Genomic DNA, 7,745 nt, shown 5'->3' on the forward strand with positions numbered 1-7,745 from the left:
GGTTTGAGGGTAGAAACAAAATAAATTGATTTTTTCAACAAAAAAAAATTGTAATTTGAAGTTGGAAGAGAGGTTTGGAAAATGTTTTCTTTAAGTTTTGAAGTGAAATCATTTTCCTTAAATTTGAGGAAAATGAGTTGATTTGAAAAACATTTTCCAAAACATTTAACCCAACCAAACATGAGAAGATTGAAAAACATTTTCCGAAAAATATTTTCCTTCATACCAAACACACCCTCAATTTTGAATTTACATAAATGAAACTTATTTTAATTTGAATAATTAGACACATGTGTCCTACGTGGCGTCTTAGATATCAACTTGCGTTCTATGTGTCGTCCTATGGTAATATGTCACGTAGGACACTACTTGTTCTACAAGTTTAATTAAGTGTTAATTACATCACACTCCCAATTTGGTGGTGTCACGATTAGGGGTGTACATGACCGGATTGGTTCGGATTTTTCAAATATCAAACCAAACCATTTGTGTAAATTTTTTAAATTTATAAATCAAACCAAACTAATAAAATTTGGATTTTTTTGGGTTTTTCAACCTCGGGTTGGTTCGGGTTTTTCAAATACCAAGTCAAATCATTGTGTCAAATTTTTAAATTTATAAATCAAACCAAACTAATAAACCTCAGAATTTTGAATTTTTTCGGTAAAGTTTGCATACAAACATATAATTAACTTGTGCTCCAAATATTTCTTTAGTCCAACCAAAATACAATTATCTAAGGTATTTCTTAAGAAAATAACACAAGATATGAGATGAGTACTGATGACACTAAAATATTCAATAAAAAATAATAATGAAATCATCATATAAAATAAATATTGAAAAGTCATAATGAAAATGATCATAATTTAAAAGTACTAAATCATGCTAAAATAAAAATATTTAAGGAAAATTAAAATTAGATTATGTATTTTAATTGTCTAAATCAATATACGACTTAAGAATAAATATTTAATATTATTGTCATTCTTAGTGTTGAATTGATTTTCTTGTTGCATTAGTATTAATTTGATTTTAATTTAGAGTCCTGTTCCTAGCCTGTGTTTAGAACTTCCAACTGTATGTGGTTGTTGCTTATTTAGTGGTGTTGTCAATAAGAAAATTATCAAGAATAGTGTAATGAATAATTTGAGTGCCTTTGTTAGTGAGAGAATACGAATATTCTGTGTTTTCAACAGCTTATTTTTGGCTATATGATCAGTTCCTCGAAATTATACAAGTACACTCCTATTTGTATCTTTTCAGTTTGTAGCCTATTTGTGCATTATGTTTTAAAGATGCAAAATATGGTCTTGCCAATAGTATTTAAATATATATTCTCTGTGTAGATGCAAACCCCTTTATTCTCTTGCCTTTAGTTGTTTAAATGGCTGTTTGAGAATAAAGATGGAGTGGATAAACCCATTTATTCCTTTCCCTTGTGTGGGTGTTCTTGGATAAAGGTTGTTGTGGGGTGATGTGATAAGTGCCCTCTGTCTTAACAAAAGTCTCGGGTTTTGAGTCAATCACAAATTCAAATTAATTTGGTTTCAAAATGGATACTGAATAAGTGAAAAAACAAAGAAAATGGGGGAAATAACTTTAGAAATAATGTTGTGTTCTTGATGATCTTTATCATTATCGATCTCAAATTTCTCTAATTTTCGTTCTTCAGATGATAACTAAAAAAATGATAGAACAAGAACTAGATTCAGCTCTGCTAGAAACAATTCTCTTAGTTTCTCATCACCTTTCTCTTCCTCTCTATCCATTAATTGTTCTTCAAGCTTCGTCGTCGTAGATTCAGCCACTTTTTTTTCACTCAAAAATAATGTCAAGTAGAAAACAATATGTAGATTTTTTATCATAGGAAAATGCCTTGTTGCTATATAATAAAGGACAATTATATATAGCTTTAATATGTGGTGTCTATCTCTTTTTTAGTCATCCATCATTTTTTTATGTAACAATAACCACAATTTCAAGTATTTTAGGCACATGTTTGGCTAATAGATTGGGTTGGTTTCTGTTTTTGTTCCTTTCTTTCCTCCCATAATTTTTTAAAAAAATATTTGCCTTTGCACAGTATTTTTCTATCATCACGAATTATTAGTATTACCTAAATGTTGGGGAATGAATTAAAATAAGTAGGGTAAAATAGGTATAAAATAAAAAAATATTTCTTAATTTTTCAAACTGAATAAGTTAATATAGATATTTATTTTAAATATAATAATCAAGTAAAATAGACATTAAATAGTAAATAAACATGTATTATGATGTGATATATAGTTATACAAAGTCAAATTGCATTAGGTAAACATTTAATTAAAAACATTCAAAGTAGGTGTAATAGTTTACTTGAATGATGTTACTTGTACAACATAAATGATAAAGAATTAAAAAGATATTCATCTTCAATTTAAGTTGGATAATGATAGAGAAGTAGAATATATTCATAATGATTTATTTCTCAACTCAAATTTAAATTAAAGATAAGTGAGATAATGATAATAATTGAAAAGATATTTATCTTCGATTCAAATTCATTAACTATTATAGAAGATAAATACTACATTCTAGGGGCAGGAAGCACACACCAATTAGTCGACACGTGTGCTTCTGGGCATTAACATTTCATTTAAGGACCATTTAGTTATTTATTATATAACTAGGGAACTTATTAGCGCTTGCGGGAAATAAAAAAATTACACCGCCAGTTTGGTCATAAGAAATTATAAATTAAATTTCTTTCTGAAAATTTTTACTTTATTTGAATATTAATTTGATCATGAAAATTCGAATTAAACTTTATTTATATTTTGTTTTTAAGCAAATATGAAAAAAAATTATGCATAAAAATAGCTTTTTGACAGACCTTTCACTATATATTTGTCCACCCAGGTTATTTATATATTTAATCTTTGCTACTCAATAAATAATTAAATGAAAACATGATATCAAAAATTTCTCAAAAAACACACTTTATTATATCACTCAAAAATAAATATAAACTAAACAAATTTTCATAAGTTTTCTACTCATACTCACCACTCTAATATTTTGGATTCATGAATTGAAGATGTTTCATGACATGTTGCATTTCATGAAACAGTGTAGGTGTAAATATAGCGATGTTCAAATTCCTTAATTAAGTTATGAAGTTTTTAAATTTTCAAAACTCATAATACACAAAGTAATACTATAACGAAAATAATATGTTCAATCTATTTGAGAATTTTTAGAAAAGACAACGAAATAAATATATATGCTTCATTAACTTGGTATATAGGCTATTAATCCAAATCAGTAGAAGAATTGTATGGCGTATTAATAAATATGAATTATCATATTGAAAAAAATCAAAACAAACATGAAAAAAAGAGATGCTATAAAAATTCAAAAGCCACTTCATAAGACCATTTATTATACTTTCTTAAACATAAATTTATGTTAACATATTTATTGAATTTCAATTAACATTACAAGTTCATATGAGTTACAACATTTTCGCCTCACTCATTTTCTCTTATTCCTCGTAAATTTACATTGAACATTCTATTATAAATATTAAGTACCAATATTTTTGAATGAATACTAAATCATGTTTTCAATTTTCAATTTTTTTTATCACGTGTCCAATTTATTTCACAATTAAAGTGTTAAATGAAAGAATGGTGCAAATAATATTTTATTTCATAAAGCGATATCATATCATCTTATCTATTCCTATCTATATAAAATTATATGTAACTTAAAAATATCTAAAAATTGTCAATCCATATAATTGGCCTTATTAATTAATTAAGAACGTGTTGGCATAACCTTTCTAATACAAGTCAAGCTTTAAGACGATGATGGTGTGGATGGTGATAGAGTTGTCATTATTTTTGTCTTGACTTTTCTTCTTGAAATCATTCGTTTTTTTTATCTTTTTTGTATTGTTAGGTTTTTTCCTTCCTCTTTTTGAAAATTAAATGAAAAAAATTCAGTTTTTTATTGAAAAAAATTGTTTTTAAGTATTATGAATGAACACATGGAAAGAAATCAAGATTTTTTTAGAAAAAGACGTTATGAGATTAATATAATATAAATTTATATCACTTATATCATTTGATGAAAATTTATAAAGTAAAAAGAATTGATGGAAAATAATTATAGATCATGATAATATATTCTCTGAATATACTACCTGTGATGTCTTCATCATCATCTACAACAAAAGTTAAAATAAGATTAACAAAAACAAAAATAAAAAAAAATCCTAAAAGTCCATCAATAAATTAAACAACATACAACATATATAACAAAAGTTTTACTTAGATTAACAAAAGAAAAAAATAAAAATTCTTAAAAATCATCAACAAACTACATATAAATAAAAAGAAAGGTGTAAAATAATTATGCATTTATATTGAATAAAAGAAGAAAAAAAGGCAAAGAATAAAATGTTTGTAATACCTTAGTGTAGGTTTACTTTTTCTATCCATCGCATTGGACATAAAGATAATTTAAACCATTGTCAATTTTTTCTTCAATTAAATGAATCAAAGACAAACTGAAAAGAAAATAAAAAATAAAGTACTTGAAAGTATTATATTTTTAAAACTCCGAAACATTTTTCACACTATTGTATATTTATACTACTTCAAAAACAACCAAAAAAGAAAGAAGTGGGCAAATTATTACCTTGAAAATGCAGCTTCATAACCAAAATAATATTTAATAGTAGAAGTCTTCACGTAGATTTTTTTCTCTTTGAATTTGTTTGTAACAAATCTCAACAATAAATTTTCATCGTATATAATTACATTGAACAATTACAAGGTATTAATACATCTTTTCTAGTCTAGAAGGTAAATGCAATTAGATGTGACTATCCAAGAATCAAAACATATTTCAAATTAAGCTAAAGAAGTAATAATATAAGTAAGACAATAGACAAAAAAATGTAGAGAGATAAGATAGAAGAGTTTTCTTTTTCTTCCAAGTATATTTCAGTGCTTCTCAAATCTTCAAGTGCAAAACATAATCCGCAAGACCTCTATTTATATTGTTACATAAAGACATATAAAGAGATAACAATAAACATGACATTAATTCTTGAGAATGTGGGGAAGATTAAGGGGTGTGGAAGATAAAAGAGGAGGTGGTGGAGATGTAAGTTTATTACACATAATAATGGAATTACATCTTGAAATTATGGATATCTACATTAATATAACATATTTTTACAATAAAAGAGTAATTATTCAACAATTATATAAATATTAACTACATTAAAAATGAGGAGAAAAACTAACAAATGCCCAAAAAAAAAAAAAGATAAATAGGAATGAAGGCTATAGATAGTAATAATAATTGTCATTTTATTTTTTATATAATAAGAAAATACCCACAAGGCAAAAAAAAAAACTGATGATACTTTTAGTTTTTCAAATTATGAGAATTGAGTGGAGTAGTAAATTTTTAGACATTCAATTTTGTACATTAAAGAATAAAATAAATGGAGGAGTAGTAATTTTCATTTTTCTTTTTTGTATAATATAAAAAATAAAAAAAATATTTGACATGTGAAGAGTCTTTGCTATACATAAATGTTTCTTCATTAATATAATATTTATTTATAATAAATTAAATAATACTTTCACAATAAATTAAATATTTTAAATATGAAAAAGGGCCCAAAAAAGAGAAAAAAGAAAAATGGAAATGGAGATCATAGAGAGGTGCCACATCACCTTCTCTATGTTTCTCCTTTGATCTTGCTCACTCCATACAGGACACGATTAGATATTACACGACAAAATGAGTAGAAGTACTATTCACTTGCTTCGAAAAAAATTCAAACCTTGTCACACCGCGATACATAGAAGCTCCTCTCGAGAAACCACTACTTTTCCTGATATCCATGTACAAAATTCCTATAGAGTATTAATATCGATACCTAGGGGCGGATCTACGTTGAACCAAGGGGTTCATCCGAACCCCCATCGTCAAAAAATTACACTATATATATACGATTAAATTTTTTATTTATGTGTGTATATATAATATTGAACCCCCTGAACATACACCAAAGGCGTAGCTCAGCGGCATTGGGGGTTTAAGAATTCGCGCTCCTGCACATTAGGTCGCGTGTTCGAATTCGAACAGAGGCAATTTTTTATCAGCCTTATATTTTAGGCGGGAATTTAAGATTTATTAGTTTAATCCCTAATTATAAAGTCAAATATTAAAAAGCCCTTTTCTTCTTTATTAAAAACCTGATAATCCCTAATTACAAAGTCAAATATTAAAAAACCCTTTTCTTCTTTTAGGATTTTTTCACGTTTTATTTTTTTCATCGTTCTTCTTCCTTGCTCTGGCTGCTAGTGGTTGCTGCTTGTCACTACTGGCTGCTGCTGGCTGCTCCTTGTCACTGCTGCTTGCTGCTTTTGTTGGATTGGTCATTATTGAAATCTTGAAGTCTATATCCGCAATCGTTTCTTTCATCTCCATTAATAATTACTTTGGTATGTTTTTGGTTCCCTTTTTTCTTACTAGATTTCTATATACCTTATTTCGTTATTTCTTGATGTGCTTTCTTTTAGTTGGCTGAATTGTTGATATCATTGAAGTTTCATTTTTTTTGTTTGGCTAATTTAATATATTTTCTTAATCTAAAATTGGAGAGATAGAGAAATATGATGTACTAATCCAATAAGCATTGCTTAAGCTTTTTGGTTTTGGTCCTTCTTGTGTGTATGCTTTTTTTTTAATGGTTCTGACTTTTGAATGTGTGTTTATTTCTCTTAAATTCTAACTAAACTTTTACTTTACAATCCAGTCTTAATATTCAATGAAGAAGTATTTTACCCCAATATCGAAATCAAGTTTAGCCTCTCATAGTCATAGTCAATCTAACCAAGAAGAAAATGTCAATCATTCTGAAGTACCATCACATTCTTCTCAAGAATTTGATTTGAGTACTTTAAAGTTTGATCCCGGTGAAAGAACTCCAATATTGAATTATCATCCAAGTCATCGTGATGTTATTAGAAGGGCATACCTTGTGAATGGTCCTTGTCAACCTCGCTTGGAGGTGCATGAGTACCCTCAAACAAATATTTCTGGAGCAATGCGTCGTTTTAATCATGAATGGTTTGATGATGTATATCATGATTGGTTGGAGTATAGTGTTAGCAAAGATGCAGCCTATTGTTTGTATTGCTATCTATTTAAAGATCACAATATTAATCAAGGTGGAGGCGAAGTATTTTCATGTACAGGATTTAAGAATTGGAATAAAAAGAGTGGTCTTGACAAGCATATTGGTCTGCAGAATAGCCCACATAATCGATCAAAAAAGAAATGTCAGGATTTACTACGGCAACAACAGTCGATTCAATCTGCATTTGAGAGACAATCTAATCAAATTAAACATGGATATTATATCCGCTTAAGTGTTTCGGTTGATGTAGTAAGACTTCTCATAACTCAAGGACTTGCATTTCGAGGTCATGATGAATCTAAATCATCACTTAGTAGGGGTAATTTTCTTCAGATTCTCTCATGGTATGCAAAAAGATGTGATAAAATTCGTGATTATGTACTTGAACATGCCCCTCAAAATGATCAAATGACTTCTCCAATAATTCAAAAAGATATTGTGACTGCATGCAAGATAGAAACAGTTAAAGCTATTCTCGAGGAACTAAATGGTGACTACTTTGCCTTACTAGTTGATGAATCTTTTGATATTT

At 27.6% G+C, this 7,745-nt stretch overlaps 1 protein-coding gene and 1 long non-coding RNA gene across 3 annotated transcripts in view; one reads left to right on the forward strand and one right to left on the reverse strand.

The window, feature by feature from the left end:
• LOC125866229 (acyl-coenzyme A oxidase 3, peroxisomal-like) overlaps positions 1 to 7,745 on the forward strand; it is a 287,150-nt gene that overhangs the window by 74,671 nt on the left and 204,734 nt on the right. The gene's annotated exons all lie outside the window — the stretch shown is intronic.
• LOC125866265 (uncharacterized) overlaps positions 5,851 to 7,745 on the reverse strand; it is a 3,858-nt gene continuing 1,963 nt past the window's right edge. Inside the window, exon 3 of the long non-coding RNA XR_007446478.1 lies at positions 5,851 to 5,902. This is a non-coding gene — a long non-coding RNA (uncharacterized LOC125866265). The remainder of the gene's footprint in view (positions 5,903 to 7,745) is intronic.

This window comes from Solanum stenotomum, chromosome 5 (genome assembly GCF_019186545.1).
Source record: "Solanum stenotomum isolate F172 chromosome 5, ASM1918654v1, whole genome shotgun sequence".
NCBI classification, from domain to species: domain Eukaryota; kingdom Viridiplantae; phylum Streptophyta; class Magnoliopsida; order Solanales; family Solanaceae; genus Solanum; species Solanum stenotomum.